Raw genomic sequence first — 18896 nt, forward strand, 5'->3', positions numbered from 1 at the left:
GGTTACACAATGAAAATAGAGTTCACTAAACTTCAACTAGTTTTATTGAAATACGTAAACTCATGACTTACAAAATTCCACGATAACTATTACTACTACTACTACTACTACTACTACTACTACTACTACTACTGCTGCTGCTGCTGCTGCTGCTGCTGCTGCTGCTGCGAGTGCTCCTCTTCTCCTGATGATGATGGTGATAATGATGATGATGATAATAATAATAATAATAATAATAATAATAATAATAATATATTAACAATATTTTATATACGAATATGTATAAATTGCTGTTCATTTAAGTTGATATGAACTTCTTAAACATCCTGTAGAATTCCTTCTTTTTCTACGGCACCTGACTATTTCATTGGAACTTGGGGCGTTGTGTTCATGAATAGTGCCTTGATAAGGCGATTGTTCGGGAAACACAAACCTTTGCCGACTTATTAGAGCAAGATGGAGTCGCACAAATAACTCGACAATTGAAAATCGCCCGGCGCGCGTTATGGAAACGGTTGCGCTGGGATCCGACCTTCAGATAAAGCAAAGATGGCAGTAGAGTCGCCGTGTGTATGCTTTATCTCCGGTCATTTATCTCCAGGACGGAGTTATAAGTTAAGGAGACACAAAAAGAAAATCTCATGCGTAACATACTGCCCGACACACCGCAGGGCTGTCCATGTACGGTACTTATCCAAGACTCATATTTCCACCATTACATACTATCCCGGGTGGCAGTTGGACTTTCGTTCATTACGGCTCCGTCATAGTGAATAACTTGCCGAGTCATTATCGGGGTTAAAAAGGCTGTCGGAGCGTGGTGCCGATCTTACCATTTCTTTCTTGTGCCGAGGTGATGAAAACATGACGCTCTTCATTTATGCCCCCATACGCATCCGGAATGTCAGGTAATTCTCGGCTTCATCTCGCCAAATATCATCTCGCTATCGCTATTGAAACTAAATGACGCAGTAGTTGATACAGCGTCGTTAAATAACCAATTACAACCCATTTATATGATCATATAATATTTGTCATCAACATTTATACTAGTTATGGTGTAACTCCAAATTCCTGTATTCGCGGTTCCACTGCATAAACTTTGTATGAAACTCCGACAGTATGTTTAACTAATAACTCCACTAATCCTGATATTAACTTAACTCCAAACATATAATAAGGAAAATTATATTACAATTTCAGTCAGCAACTTATCAGATTGGTTCAAAAACAAGTTTTGTTACAATAATCACATTATAATTCTTGGTTGTGTCCACGAATATTTTCGATTTTGAAACAAATCATCATCAGGTGGAAAAGCAGTTCAGTTTTCAACTACTATCAAAATATGGCATCATTGAACTTTAACTTTTAACATACATATATCTTATATTTATATTCTTGTAATCATTAACAATCCAAAAGATATATACATTTGCATCACTTCTTGAATGCATGTTATCATTTTATAAGTTGTTTTAATAATTTGACATGGTAATGTTCCTGCACTGTTTTATTTCATCATGTATACATTTTATATTTTATATTTCACTTGTGTTCAATTTGTCTAATGTATTGCTTTTCCACCTGATGATGATTTTTTTGAAAATCGAAAATATTGGTGGATACAATCAAGAATTAAAATGTGATTATTGTAACAAAACTTGTTTTTGTACCAATCTGATAAGTTGCTGACTGAAGTTGTAATATAATTTTCCTTACTATATATTATTCAACTTATCTGAACTTTAATCTCAACATGACTATTACATTTAACTTCAAACAGTCCATTTCGTCCTACTGATCTTAAATATTCACCATCTGTTATTTCTTCTTCCAGCTCACACTCCAATCACGTTTCTTCTTGCATTCTATTCTTATTAACATAACTTATATATATATATATATATATATATATATATATATATATATAATAGGCCTATTTACGGTCTTTCGTACATCCCATCTTACTTTTCCTACTCTAGCCTTTTACATTTTAGACGTTTCTGTTCATTGCAAGACTATAGTATTTTTCATAGAGTATATTCTCTTGTACCTTTGATTAAGGTTCTGACTGATAGGTAGGCCTGCATTTGTTATCAGGCAGAATATCTCACTATAAGTTATGTGTCAGAAGAACAGTTGTTTCTATACATCTGAAGTCTGATTAGTATAATATGTTACTAGTCAGCGATGTATGTATGTCTTCTGACTTAGTTGCCTCATGAGTGATGCCTTATTGGTATCACTTATGAGGTTCAAACCTGTCTTCGGGCAGTTGACTAAACAACAACACATATTCTTACCTACTACTTACAAATGGCTTTTAAGGAACCCGGAGGTTCATTGCCGCCCTCACATAAGCCCGCCATCGGTCCCTATCCAGAGCAAGATTAATCCAGTTTCTACCATTATATCCCACCTCTCTCAAATCTATTTTATTAATATCCTCCCATCTACGCCTCGGCCTCCCCAAAGGTATTTTCCCCTCAGGTCTTCCAACTAACACTCTATATATGCATTTCTAGATTCGCCCATACGTGTTACATGCCCTGCCCATCTCAAGCGTCTGGATTTAATGTTCCTAATTAAGTTAGGTGAAGAATACAATTCATGCAGTTCTGCGTTGTGTAACTTTCTCCATTCTCCTGTAACTTCATCCATCTTAGCCCCAAATATTTTCCTAAATATTTTATTCTCGAACACCCTTAACCTCTGTTCCTTTCTCAAAGTGAGAGTCCAAATTTCACTACCATACAGAACAACCGGTAATATAACTGTTTTATAAATTCTAAGTTTCAGCTTTTTCGAGAGCAGACTGGATGATAAAAGTTTCTCAACCGAATAACAAGAGGCATTTGCCATATTTATTCTGCGTTTAATTTCCTCTCCTCCTCCAAATTCTTTTAATTTTTTCACCTCTTCAAAGAATAATTTTTTTTTTTATTTTCATTTCGTACTAGGTTCTGGTCACGAGACATGATCATATACTTTGTCTTCTCGGGATTTACTTCTAAATCTATCTCCTTACTTGAATTAAAATTCCCGTGTTTTCCCTAATCGTTTGAGGATTTTCTCCTAACATATTCACGTCATCTGCATAAACAAGTATCTGATGTAACCCGTTCAAAATTCCAAACCCTCCCTGCTTTACTGGACTTTACTAATGGCATATTCTAAAGCAAAGTTAAAAAGTAAAGGTGATAGTGCATCTTGTTGCTTTAGCCCACAGTGAATTGGAAAGGCATCAGACAGAAACTGGCCTATACGGACTCTGCTATACGTTTCACATTTTAATTAATCGAATTAGTTTCTTGAGAATACCAAAGTCAATCAACATATTATTCTATTGATCTATATTATATTCTTTCAAAATATCGTTCATAAGTTTTTGTTGTCTATCCTATTTAAAATCACTATATACTAGCATACTAACATTTTTATAGCTCCCCCTGCCTCATTACAAAAAAAAATCGCTATTCCTTTGTAACACTTAACACGGCATTAACATTTACATAATACTCTACGTAAATCTTCCTTCTTAGCAAACCGCAACATTTTTAAATCCATGTTTAGTCCATTGTTCCGATAAGTAATCATGATTGACAATTATATAAACAAAATAAAGAAAACCCGCAACATAATTACTCTTTAGCGGCAGCGGTCGATGCAATACGCAGCGTTAGCAAAGAAGATACAAATAAAATAACTCTTAATAATGCAGCATGCTATTACCACAGTCTAGTATATACAGTCACGAAGCTCAATACGTAGTAAATTTGCATCCATAGATAGTTGCTAACCACTAGGATTGCTACTATCGCCTCATTACAGTCAATGCGAAATAGTACCTGCACAGTCTATTGTTCCTGGTACCCTCATAAACTCAAGCTTCATGACTGTATATACTAGACTGTGCTATTACGCCATACACATCATAACATAGAAGCATACAAACACATACAGCCACACAAACACAAAACACTAAAAACGTTCCAGACATTTGTAGAGATTCTACAGAACCCCTGCCATCTTTTTGATGATGTAATGAAGAGTTGAATGTAGTTTGTAATGTTGAGGGCAACGTAAAAAGAGAGGGAAAACCTTTGTCCTAAGATCTTGCCTACCACAAATGTCACTCCAGTCAACGTCTGGAATCGTGTGAAACATCCCCCATCGGAGATTTTATGTGCCTGTCGACTAAATCCTGGTTTAAACCCACGAATTTCGGACCAAATGACACTAGGCTGCCAAGGACGTCTTCGCAGTAGAAAACTTGGCAGCTGTATTATTAAGACGTTACAACCATTTATTGATAATGTTATCCGTCAGCTGTTGTCACGCAACATGAAAGATTTTTAAATTATGTTGTTAAATAAGTTTATAGCACGACAACTTGAAGTGTGAAGTGTCCCAGATTCTTGAGTCAAAAATATGGGCGAAGCCAACACGGTATTGCGCAGAGGAAACAAGGACCATCCTGGTTACGACACACTGACCTTTGGGTTGTCATCCTCCCGCAGAGACACACACACCCGTACCGCACCCTGTGGCCGCGACCGGCGGCGTGGGCTCGACGACAGCGTTGTGTAACCGGTGCGCGCGGCTGTCCAATATACACTCGAGTTTATTGTCTGATTCGGTGAAAAACTTTCGCCACTCTGGACAAGCACTTGCAATAAACTTACAAACTAACACAAAGCCTCGAGTTTATCACCTGCGCCCGCGAAGTTACGCAAAGATCTAATTTGTGGCTAATCAGGCAGGATGGGAGACTTTCACTTTTGAGTATTGGGGGAGCTTGGATCGAGTTCATATGAAACCCAGAACTCAGAATTGAAGAGTCCACTGCAAGAATGATGGATGTCATTTGGAATACATTTTGCAGGAGAAGCAATTGAAAGTTTGAAATGCTTAGCGCTCAAAGCTTAACTGTGATTTTCCGATCATTACTGGACAATGACTATCAGTGTTAATGCCATATAACTCTCTATGTATATTCTATATGTCTTAATCTATGCATTGACAGTCTTGATTCATTTTCTACAAGAAAGGGACATCCATCATTCTTGCAGTGGACTCTTCTATTGTAACTCTTTATTTTACGTCCCTGTTAATGTAAAGACATGACAACGAAGTGATGTTCAGCTGAGAACAGGATTGATCAGCATACAACCTAGTTGTCCAAATCTTACAATATTTCCAGATCCAAACTTACAGTTAGGCCTAAATTTGGCTTTGTGCAAGGAAGTGATTAATTATAATTTCGTTTAATAATAATAATAATAATAATAATAATAATAATAATAATAATAATAATAATAATAGGAGTGTATTGTCTGATTTCTCAAGCCTCTACCGGCAACAAGTTTGGGCGTGTCGTAGTTTCATGATATGAAAGAGATAGAAATCTGCGCTCATGGTCGAAGGCATATTGTCGCATTGTGTCATCATGAAACAACTTCATCACAAATGTTAATGAGCCAGACAGAGCCCTGGTTACGCCTTTGTCACCGCTGTACGTACGCGCGGTAGCGGGTAGGACCAGGGAGTGTCTCATGCTGACCCACTGTGCAAACAGGGGCGGCGTCTCTTCCCGCCTCCGCCTCTGTCGCCTCACGGGGCCCTGGCTGTATCATTCCCACCAACACCCTACATGTTGTCACACAAGCCGCCATTCCGTGAATATGCATCAGCGTTCCATGACCATTATCTGTGCAAATCAGACCACATCAACTCATAACTCTCATTACTATATATTGTATTTTTATGCACCAAATATAGTTAAAATATGCACTTAAATTTGCCGCTTAATAGAAATATGGGTGAAACTAGCGCTGATTTAGTTCCGGTAATTTTCGAAGTGAAAATGGTTGCCTTTTAAGGTTTTTTTTTGGGGGGGGGGACATGGGTTTGAAAAGTTAAGGATTTTATACGGAAATTTTTTAAGAAAAGAAAATTGTTCGGAAATGTAGTAAATCACGTCAGAAATGAGACGAATATGGTAATGGAAGTGCAAACGTTGTGGTTTCTCATGAAGGAGAAGAATGTAAGGATATAAAACACACGATACGATGCAATGTGAATAATTTAAAACTAGTATTAATTCAATAGCCACTGATAAATAGTGAAGAACAACAATGAAGTGTTCGCGGGAAAAACGACGAATGTCACATTTCTGTTAAGGATTAGATAATGATCTGAGTCTATAACTGCAAGATGTAGTGCTGTTTCTATAGAAAATAAAGGAAAGGATTACTGTATTCACGGTGATAATTCTCCTTTTTACCATTTTTCATAAGAACAACATTAAATTTCGCAGTGATCCATTGAATTAGATAATGACATCAACCTTAAGAAAACTGTGACATTCATCGTTTTTCCCGCGAACTCTTCATAATAATAATGAAATAAACACACAGTTTCCATAATGTAACTTCGTCTGTACGTCCGCCATTATGCTAGCCACTGACAGAGCAATACTGAAAACATTACTAAAGAAATTCACCAAACTTTTCCCAGCGCTTGAAAATCCTGCACAGATTCGTACATGCATGGCATAACAAAAGCCTAAACTAACCTAACCTACCTTATCACAGATTAGTACATGCAAGGCATAACAAAAGCATAAACTAATCTGACCTAATCTGTCACAGATTCGTATATGCAAGACATAGCGTGGAACTTTCGTAATGTCACCTAAGTTATGACTGAGGAAAGAGCTGTGAGACAGTTGAAGGTGCATAAGCAGAGTACGAAGGGAACTAACTCAGTGCTAATTTAGCTGAAATATGCACTTAAATATGTCATTGATATGGACATGTATCTGATAAATTTGAATTTTGAATTCATTTTTGTATGTGTTCCAATAAGTCATGTAATGATAAAAAATACAAAAGTACAGTTTTAATATTTCCGTCTTTGGCATATTTATTAAAATGTCAACAAAGTTATTTTTGTTAACACATTTGATTACATGTGAACGTTTTCGCCCCTTGTCATGGGCATCATCAGACAACTGTGTGGATATATATATATATATATATATATATATATATATATATATGGTGAATAAATCAATATTACATAATACAAGAGATGAAGCAATTTTACAAACTTTTAAAATAATCATATGTAATTTTGTGCGAGATAGTGCGTATTTGCTTGGTTTCCGCACAAAACCAATCCGCGGAAAGTCTAAAATTCCACATTCAGTATTCCCAACCTAACACACATAACAATTTCCCTCTTCTTACCGCTTAAGTGAGATATTGATTTTACTGCTTTAGGCTTTTAACATATTATTTTTAGAGACGTTCAATATAGTAATAATTATAGGGGAGAGTCGGGTAGTATCGGACATCGGGTAATATCGGACAGTGCGTTTCTTTCATCTACCACCATATGGTAGTACCTGAATGACATGGTTACGTTTCTCTATGTGACATCACAGAACGTAACCATGTCAATCAGGTACTATCATCGTGTGGTAGATGAAAGAAACTCACTGCCCGATATTACCCGATGTCCGACTCTCCTCTAAATTGGAAACTTACCACTGCAATTTCACCTAAATTGCACTGTTAATTATTGTTTTTAAATATTTGCAAAAATTAAGTAAACTCTAGATCATTACATAACCTTACCGTTTGTTTTAAGTTCGCATTTATAGACTGGGGGGAACAAGACAGACGTATATCACGGCCTGCTGGAGTATAGTAAACACAGAAAACATTTTAAAGCAACAATGTTGAAGATAGAGATTTTTGTTTTGCAAATTTGCCGTCATTGAACAGAAACCAAGATGGAGATTTCACTGCAACTAATTAGAAATTCCTCTTTCAGGTATGTAATAAACGATCTTCGCACAAAATTATGTACGATACACGAGCGGTATGTTTTCTTTCAATTCTCGGAAATTAAAAAAGCTCAACTACGTTTCGCTTTTTCAAACTTTTTCTCGAACATGAAAACTTCAACATACCGCTCTTGTAACGCATATTACTATTGTTAATTAATTACCTTTACCTTCTAATTAGATAGCTTTCTTTGAAAGTTTTTATAGGTTTTAAATTTTTTAAGGTTTGTAAAATTGGTTCATCTCTTGTATTATGTAATATTGATTTATTCACCATATATATTATATATAGATATCTACATAGTTGTCTGATGATGCCCATAACAAGGGGCGAAAACGTTCAAATATAATCAAATGTATTAACAAAAATAACTTTGTTGACATTTTAAATAAGTCAAAGACGGAAATATTAAAATTGTACTTTTGTATTTTCATCATGTATCTGATAGTTTAAGGATTCAAGATATCGGTATGAAGACCTTCATTTTCATAGCATAGCTGAATTCTGCGCCAGTTCTGGCAGATGTTTTGCGGACGTAATCAAGGGCCACTTTTTTGAAGGCATCTTCCACACCTGCTCGTAATTGTGCCGTTGTGTTATAGCGGTGATTTCTGGTGTTGTCTCAGCGGTGGCTGTGTTGTGTTGAGAGTCCGTAGTGTCTAGTGTTTGTCAACATACATACATACATACATACATACATACATACATATACACTGCAATTGTTTGCAAGTCTGTAAGGAAGGCCGAGGTGAAACAGGATAAGGCACAGCAAAGCAGTAGGGCTAGTGAAATGATGAGTAATTCAATCTTACAATTTGATAATTTTGCAGGAAGATGGATAAATCACAGGTCATAAATCACACAATTTGGTCGAATGTGTGCTTTAAGCGTGCATAAATTTTATATTGCAATTTGGAAGTAAAATTTGAATTTTGGTAATGTCATCTTTTCATCATAATCTGAACGATATTAACGTTTGCTGTAATATGTCATGAAGTAGCCAACAATCAACTCAAACAGTTTTGCTCTTAAGACCTTGTTGCACTTGTTCGATGACTGCCCCAAATGGTTCTCTTCACGTTCTGCCCTATGCGTGCGTGCTCTTATGCGGCGGACCTTCGGAAGTGAAACGAGTTTCTAGGGTTTGAGTACCAAGGTTACTGCCTTTTGTGACGATTGGAAATGTACATTTAAATACGAGCTTACAGACAGAACATCTAGTTGAGACTAGTTTCGAGATTTATAATTTTACAGCAATGAAATATATTGCGTGCATTGGTATTGACATTTCCCAGCACAAGATTAACGATTTCAATAGATCTATGTGAAAAAGATTCCGCAATCACAACCAATTCACTAAGGAAGTAACCTCGTGATGTTTCGACTGAGGCTTTGAAAATTGACATAGTATGTAATGTCACGAAATGTAAAATATGGGTAAAATGTATTAATGGGTTTATGGATGGATGAATAGATTCATGTTTGTATTACATATATATTTACATATACCTATTCTATCAAATTTATGGTTTTATATAGATATTTATAATAGTTGTTTATGAGAGAAAAGACACGGTAAAATGAATGGAGGGAATTATTTTGTTTACTAAATGTTTTACTAACGTTGTAGCTTTCCAGACCAAGATATAGAACAGGTACGGTAAAAGACGCGTGATTGGTAGGCTCCAGAAAAAGAATGTGCAGTAAACATATATATATATATATATATATATATATATATATATATATATATATATATACACTGTATATATATCAAACTTGTTAATATTATTCTTATTTAACTTACATATATGCTGTAGGTTACATTGGGGTAGGCGAAATGTCGCGTGTGTGACAGTTGCTGTGTGTCATCTTCCAGTATGAAATGACTCGTGTGACATTTGTTGTGTGCCAACCATCAGAAAACGGATGATACCTGTCTCTGACAGGGCTGAGGCATACTGTTCTCCAATCAGGAGATCAACCGTGAAAGGAATGTGCTTACTATTGCGTCATCTATTGGAGCGAAGTAGAAAGATAATGTTATCGTTATAACGTCAGTTTAAAAACCATGCTCTCTTCTGCATATGTATGGAGAGATTAAAAGACCAGGAGATTAACAGTGATCTAATTTTGTAACTAGGGTAGTATAAACATATGTGTGTCAATGTTATTGTTTGTGCTGTGAGAGCTAGCCAATACAGAAACGAGTACCCACGTGTGTGACCTTATGACATCTTATGACATCAACATTCATTCACAGCATCACCCCCCTGCGTTTCATTCCGGAAAGACTTTCTCGTGGTTGGAGCACAGTTCTGGCCCACATGTCAGCGTCGGATTCACAACTTTCACCCAGGCAAGACTTGAATAATCATCGCATGTGTAGTGTATAGTCAGGGTACGCAATGCCCCAAAGCAAGCCAAAGTGCAAGGGCCCATCCTGAGTCCGGGCCTCGGAAAACCAACCCAGCATAGTTGATACAGCATCGTTAAATGATAATGAGTATAAATTAATACTATTTAATGGAACTTAAAAATGAGGGCCGTGTAGTTGCCTCAGAATTGGAATTTTTTCATGCATAACAAAGGAATTTTCAGAACTTAATCATATTAAGAATTAACTAATGAGAAAAGATGGAAATCATGTCATCAAAGAATAGTAAACTGTAAGCGAAGTGGAATGAACATCATGACCGCTTAACAGAAGCGACGTTGAATTGCGAACAGTATTCGGAAGCAGGAATTAAGGAAAATGTGTATATTGAAACCGCACGTTCCAAGAGTCAAAATCGTGAAAAAGAAACAAAGACTGATTTTACCTTGTTTGTATGTATTGTTGAAGAGAATAGTTTCATATCGGTAAAGCGACTGACCTTAAACTAAAATAGTTGGACTTCTAGCTCGTAGAAAAAGAAAAATCCAGTATTCTTGTCAAATTTATCTCCTTTAGTAAATACACAAATTCAGAAAATTATTTTATATTTCTGTAAATATGGTCCAGTAGAATGAAGTCGAGTCGCGGACCTTTTTTACACATCTGTTGCACTACTTTCATTTAACCAACATGGTGAGAGGTTGAGGGGGAAATGAACGATATGACATTGTGAGAAGTCAGGAGACCGAATATTGTGCACAGATACAGGTACAGGTTCATATTTATTTGCTTGAGTCACAGATAAGAATCGTTGATATACAGTGTGTTCCAAAAGTGGCTTATGTTTATAGTACACTGGATTAAAAATCTCATCCACGAGTAATCAAGTGTATATCAGTTACATAAGTTGTTGAAACTAATATTTCTTTTTAATATAGTTTGGAGAGACAACTTGAAATCACGAATAGATTAAGTTTAATTTACGAAACATACACTGTTTTGGAACGGAATTTTGTAGGACGAACTTCTATTTCCTTTGCAGTAGTAGCATTACTTCTGCATTATTTACTACCATTACCATTGTTTCCTAAAATAATATGAGAAGGTAGTATATTATATTATTATATTATGTGGATAAACGTTTTTATTTCATTTGGTTTATAAGAGAAGATTTTCTTTATTGTTAAAGGCTTCTTTTTTCAGAAAAATTCCCTTATTTTTAATGAAAAGGCCTATGGATTGAGACTTGTTGACTTCGAAACTACTAAGTTATAGGAAACGTGTTATTTTAACTTGTGAACCTAATGAATTACTTAAAGGATAAATCCTGGGTAACTTTCGGCGTTGGATCTTGGACTCATTTTGCCGACATTATCATCTTCATCTCATTCAAACGGTATAATGCTATATAACCATAGCAGTTGACAAGGCGTAGTAAAATAACCAACTAAAACAAATAAAACGTAAACGGTAAGGTAGAAAAAAACGGAACTGTAGCCCATATTTTCACTTTGTGCTGGGTGGTAGAATCGTACTAGCAGTGTGATGCCTCCATAGATGTGCCAATCAACGACAACTGAAATTAAATTTAAAAACCATAATGGAAATCCGATAACCTATTATATTAAGTTAAGTTAAACACAAGGTCCGTCTATGCTTATCTCTTTGGAACAATTAACTAGAATTTATTTGTACAAATTTTGTTAAATAAATATCTAACGTTTTCGACTCGACTGAGTCATCTTCAGAAGTTATGCCAATCAAAACACAAATACATCTGTTTAAATATGCATGTGTGTAATCTAATATAATATCAAACATTGCTAAAATTAAACAATACAATTGTGAAATTTAAAATTTAAAAAATTAAAACATCGATAAAATGCTTGTATAAACTGTTATATCAGTAAAATATTAAAATGAAGTACAAACTACGATGTGTTGAACAGTTTGACAGAGGATGGAAAATCATATGATTCCAGTGTAATAGCACAGTCTAGTATATACAGTCACGAAGCTCAATTCGTAGGGAACATGCATCCATAGATAGTTGCTAACCACTAGGATCGCTACTATCGCCTCATTACAGACAATGCGAAATAGTACCGGCACAGTCTATTGTTCCTAGTACCCTCAACAACTCAAGCTTCGTGACTGTATATACTAGACTGTGGTAGTAGCTTGTGCGAAGATTGAACACAACTGCAATAATAAACACTGTATGAGAAATATATCATATGGATTACAAATCATATGGTGGGCAAACATTGACATGTCAAATGCACAAGTTTAAAAGTTACGAAATGCAATGGCACAATGTGATGAAGTGCTATGTTTTAAGCAAAATACTTAGAAACTGTTAAGTAGTGTTTGCTTAAAGCATATAGTGTGACAAGTTTCCCGTCTTCCTATTCTGCAGTGTAAAATGTGATTCATTTGGCTTGCCTTCGTCAAGGACAAGTAGAAGAATTACTTAAATATTAGCAGCTCGGAACACTTTACGATAATTTCAAACGTATATTTTTTATCATACAGTTTGTTTCAGTACAATGGAGACTTCGATAACATATTAACATCATAAAAATTGCTGGGGACAAATTTCGTGAGTGCTACTGACCTTCATATTCCCACGTACTTAGTGCAGTTTGTTGGAAATTACTTAAAAAGTGAAAAATGGTCTTGTTATCAACTCTGCCGTTTTCAGCGAATCGACTTTCTGAACATCCTGTATTTGAAGAACGTCTCGCAGGAAAGCGAGTTTGGTGGAGAATGAGCAATGAGGCCGGATTCGATCTAACCTGCATAAATCTCGCAGTTCGCCTTTCAATAGGACCACGCCCTATTCAAATTTCCGTTGACTTATTGTCGCAAGGCACCCTTGTCCGACGACAGCAGTAAAGTTGTCTCTGTTTGATTTACCAGGTCCGCTGCTCTGTTCTCCCTGGCTTTCCGTCGCCGATCAGGGAGATTCAGTATCATGAGATTGGGGAATCCCAGATCAGGCTCACACTAAGACACTGTATACACAAATTTCCATAATCACGGAGCGTTTTTATTATCTGATATGAACATAGGTAATTTTATTATCATAATCGTCACTAGTGCTCGGATAATTTTGTGCTTAAAATTCCATAATTATTTAATTTTTATGTGCTTAATAATCGAAAAATATCTGCTAAAATAATACTTATAAAATTTCCTCAAGTGGAATTATACATTCTTTTATGATTGATGTATTTAAAATTGACAAAACGTGCAGGTCTATTTACAACTTAAAAAAATACATGCTTTACTAGAAAAAAAAAAACATTTTTGTTATCGCTAATTTAAAAATAAATTAGTAATGAATATTGGTAATAGCTTTTGCACTGTTAGTCTCAATTAAGCTTACTTAAATAATATAGGCCTATGTATTTAGTCTATAAGTACACATGACAAAAAATATGTATTTATGTATATTGAATCAAGGGGGACTAATAGAATAGAATTCTGAATACCGAAATATGTAAAAAAATATCGTCGTTATTCCAAAACCTCGTAAATCCGATGACCGTTGAAATCGAGGTTTCGGGCTTGATGTTTACAAAATATCGATCCTCAGTGGTTTATGAATCCTTATTGAAGAATGAACAATACATTTCCGCAAATGAAAAATTATATAACCACGTACATTGGAATGATAGCGTATCTATTAGTACAAAATCTCGTATAGTTAGCCTAATGTTTTGATACATACCAGTTTTTAGTGCTTTATTGTTAACGCAAAATTTGGTAAATGATTATTGCGAGGTTTTTGTAGTTATATTTCGTGAAAGCACCTGCTTTCGCTCCATTGATATTTTTCTTTTTACTGAAAAATGTTTTTTGGAGTTACGAAGTTCTGAAACAACAGCGAAGGTACGTGCTTAAAATATCTACGAGGGTACTCAAAATTATCTAATTTGAAAATAACCTTAAATGAGAATACATTTCACTAGTAAACTAAGATATATATATATATATATATATATATATATATATATATATATATATATTTATGTAATTGATTATCCGAGTCCTAATTATTACCATAATCATTATCTTTGTTGGCAGCAGTTTCATCTCACAAGCAAACATTCTCATGGGGGCAGATAAAAAAGTTTTTTTTTTTTTTCCACGATGTTAATAACGTCAAAACAAGTGATTATACAAATTTTGGCCACTCGAGCGCAATTACGAGGCCCCCTCTTCAGAAAGTAAGTTTTCCTGACGCAGTTTACAGAAAGAAAACACAATTTCATGGAAAGTTTAATTAGAACAGGTACAGATATTGTTGAACTATTTTTAAACATTCCCCACGGGAAGTGAGACATTTCTTATACCGTGGGAAAAAAGCATAACAGAGCAGAAGGGTATGTTACAGTGAATGAAAACCATATTGAGCGTCTTCTATGATGAAGTACTCATACCTCGGAAGAATTAATTTTAGGATCCATGTTTATTAGGCTTTTTTCTTGTTCTGATGAATACTGTCACCTTCCAAAATATAGAATGCATTTTTAAGACCCTATGAATGAATGAATGATAGCCATGATGTCCCGTGTTGGGCACAGGTTCTCTTGTGATGAGGTTAGAACCCCCTCGACAGGGATGGCTCAAGTGTACTCGCTTGGTGAGCCAATCCAGGCGAGCTTGTCGTCTATAGCCTACTATCGTGACATGGTTACTAACCCTGTTCAGCACTTTGTTCTTTGTTCATTTATGCACTGTCCACATAATACTAACACCAGCACTTTGACAAACACTGATTGCTATTTACACTATTTAACTAACACTTTCTCAACACTGACCTTACTATTTACAAAATTGATCTCACACTTTCACAAATACTGACTTTACTATTTACAATATCTTAACACTGATTATGTTATCTATTTACAATGACCTTTCCTAGTTCTTTCCACAAAACAAGACCCTATATAAGAAGATAACTAACAGCTGGCGTCAGATAATAATCTACACCCGAATTTCAAAGCCCTTGTTTCGGACATAATTTAATTTTAAGACCCATGTTTATTGGACTGTTTTATTGTTTTAACGAATACTCTCACAATATTGAATTGTTTAATGGAAATCACACTAAGCCTCTCCTGTGATGCTGATGGAAAGTACTCATATTTCGTAAGATATTAATTTTAGGACCCATGTTTATTAGACTTTTTTTCTTGTTTTGATGAATACTGCCACCTCTCGAATATTGATTTTTTTTATGGGAATCACATTGAACATCTACTGTACTATCATGTTATGAACAAGGACTCCTATCTCGGAAGATATTAATTTTATGACCCATGTTTATTGACTTTGTTTTGTTATTCTGATGAATATTTCCACCTCTCAAAATACTGAATCCTTTTTTTTTATTACTCTATGTAAGTAATGGCGAAGAATCATCCTTGCTCATTCGTCTGGAGTAGCCATACGTAAAGAGCCCTCTGTTCATACTTATCTGCCCATCTGTAGTTCCAAAGCGTTTGAAATGTCAAGTTCCAGCATACAGTGGAATACCCAAAAGTCTATTTCTGAATCTTAAATCTTTGTTTCAGATCTACTTAATTCATCATACCGACATAAATCGTTTAATTATGAATGAAACTGTTTGGCATTGTTAATCTGCTGCAACTTGATAATATCTGAGCAAATATAACTCTATCTTATGGTCAAAGTTTGGATAAGTACTTGCATGGAAACAGGTTGTTATGAAACAAGCATTTGATTTAGAACCTCCCAACCCCACATGGTTTGCTGCGGTTGAAAACTCTTTAATTTATGGCTTTGACAAAATCTTGAAATGTTCCATTGTTCTTCTTCATGACCAGATAAAACACGGCGCGTGCTTGGAGGATTCGTAGGTGTGGTCATCCACGTTTCTATGACTTTTTAAGTAAGGCTTCGTGAGTGCATCAGCTCAGTGGGAGGTAATAGATATTCACAATTGTGAACTAGCGAATGTATTCCTACTTTGTTCTCCTTCTGGATATTGAGTTGCAGATCAATTTAATGTATATATGCTCACATTATCAGACGTCAGCAAATATTGAGCTTTCTTTTAGCAACTTTAAGAAAGTTACAAAATACCCTCAGATAAATTATGAAGACCATAATAAGATATAAATTAAGTACTGGTCATAAAAATGGCTGTAAGTGCCAAAGAGAAAAACCATAGAAAACAGGACTTCCTTATGCAAGTAGTAAAGTAATATCATACATTTTGCATTAGTATGGGCGAAGCTAGGTTGTAAATAAAATTGCAATGGGACTTATCCTCTTTTCTTACTGGACTGAGCCGGGGACATAGGCTTTTTTTGGAAAAACGAATTTTCAAAGATATTGGCACTTACAGATTTTTTGCCCAATCTTCAATTCGTTTCATTCACATTTACATAAAAGTAACAGTTTAGCGCTTCAAAGAATGAAATATACAGCTCGTCCAAGTCAAGTCTGCGAGTGGGAATATCGGGATGAATGTAGAAGCAAAACACAGTTGCCACATAGGTCACTTGACGCTCAGATTTCAACGTGTGCACATCGTTTAAAATACACTACGGAGCGCACGCATTTGTTGTCCTTGTCTTCAGATAAAGGCAACAGTTACGCTGCCTCCCCCCTCATGCAACTTTCTCTCCTACGCCCACGCTTGCCAATCAGAACGCCAAACCTCACTGTCAAGCAGAAGTAGAAGTACAGTCTATTTCAAAGCGTCTTAAATTGTTACCGCTCTATGAACTGAAGCGCAGTAGGAAAACTTTGCTGTCATATGAGACTGTACTGGTCTCCTCTCGTTACCGCCTCCTTTCCCTACAGAACTGTCTCCAACTTCCCCTCTCGGCTCTCAGACTTAACTTGGTCGAGCTGTATAGGCCTAGTGAGGAAGTATATATAACTTACGTTAATTCGGTTCTTAATTATTACTATTGGTTGATATTTTATTTGCAGTTAAATTCTGTGTATGTGGATCAAGAAAATTTCTTTCTTTAACATTTATTCTAGCTGTCTGTGGTATATTTCTATAAAGAAATATGGATTAATATTAAGGACCAACTCTTCTGAAGCTAAACATATTTTTGTTTTGCAAAAGATAGCTCTAAGAATAATGAATGACAGATGTACATAAGACAATATCATGTAAAAATATATTTCAACATTTAGAAATATTGGCCTTATCCTATGAGTACATTCTTTTCTTGTCGATGTTTTATTTTAAAAATCGAGACACTTTTAGTGCTAATCAAAACAATCATAATTTTAATACAAGATACAAATTAGAATTCCATCTACCCTCTGTTTTGAAATTACACGCCCGTTTTACATTTAATCTAGAAATCAAGGGCGTGTAATTTTAAGGGAGTAGGTACAGCGTAACACATTCAAAAAATTAATTTTTTCAAAATATTTTTTAAAATATGCATTAAATATGTAAGTTCATTTTGGTAGAAAGTTTATTTTTATATCTGCATTAGTTTTAAAGTTATGGATTTAAATGGAAGACTCCGCACTATGCTCGTGCAGCTGTCAGTGGAGAACGGCACGCTCGTTTTCCGGAAACTGCATTTTCCAAATCCGTTTTCCTCTTTATTCTGAAACTATTGAACAGAGTTGTATGATTTTTTGTGCATGTTAACACATATATAACCTACAAAATTGAATATAATCATGCCCTTCAGTTAAATATTTTGCCTAGAAAAAAATAACTTATGAGCTAAACTTGAAATATCTTGAAAATCTGTTACATAATTTAAAATATAAATTAAAAATATTATCCGTTTACTTAGAAACCTGATGGTGGTCAATTTTGTAGAGCTATCCTTAAGCTTCAAAATGAAAAAAAAAAAGCAGAACATGAAAATGTTAAAAATTGGATGAGTTAAGAGAGAAACGCTCGATTCCGGCGTAACGAGTACCTGCCATTTTGAATAATTAAATAATTAATTTAATTGCATGCTAACATTTATAAAATAGTCTTAATTTATTAAAAATGGTAGGTTTTTCAATTTCCAGTTTTGTATAAGGCATGTGGACGAAGAAAAAAATTTGAACATGGTCAATTTTTCAGTGCATTAAGCTGTATCTACTTCCTAAAAAGAGAAAAATTTAATTTCCACTCGATTATCTCATGAAAATGCTCTGATCTTCATGAATTCATTAAAGTTTTGTTTCATATTTGAACAGAAATGAACAAGTAGTGAGTTTTAAAACTTGAATTTATAATCGTATATTATGATGTGTTTTTCACTATTCTGAACAAAAATGAAATATTATTGTAATGTCCTGAATTTGAGACTACTTGCCTAAAATAATTAAAATCTGTGCTAATACTTACCTTGTGAGTACGTTCTTTTCCTGATGGTTTTGTGTTAAAAAGTGAAGACTTTTTAGTGCTAATCAAAACTTTCCTAAAATAATTAAAATGTGTGCTAATACTTACCTTATGAGTACGTTCTTTTCCTGATGGTTTTGTGTTAAAAAGTGAAGACTTTTTAGTGATAATCAAAACTTTCCTAATTTTAACGCAAGATGTAAATTAAGATTTCCATATACCCTCAAATAATGGCAAGGCATGCTAAATATAATTTAGTTGTCAATCTGCGTAGCTAATAAAGTGAATTATTGATGTGTACTGT

General features: G+C 34.9%; 1 protein-coding gene across 2 annotated transcripts in view; it reads left to right on the top strand.

Annotated features, from left to right (window-relative positions):
- LOC138706037 (Krueppel-like factor 8) overlaps nt 1–18896 on the top strand; it is an 877162-nt gene that overhangs the window by 849354 nt on the left and 8912 nt on the right. The window lies entirely within an intron of this gene.

The sequence above is a fragment of the Periplaneta americana genome, chromosome 9 (genome assembly GCF_040183065.1).
Source record: "Periplaneta americana isolate PAMFEO1 chromosome 9, P.americana_PAMFEO1_priV1, whole genome shotgun sequence".
NCBI classification, from domain to species: Eukaryota; Metazoa; Arthropoda; class Insecta; order Blattodea; family Blattidae; genus Periplaneta; species Periplaneta americana.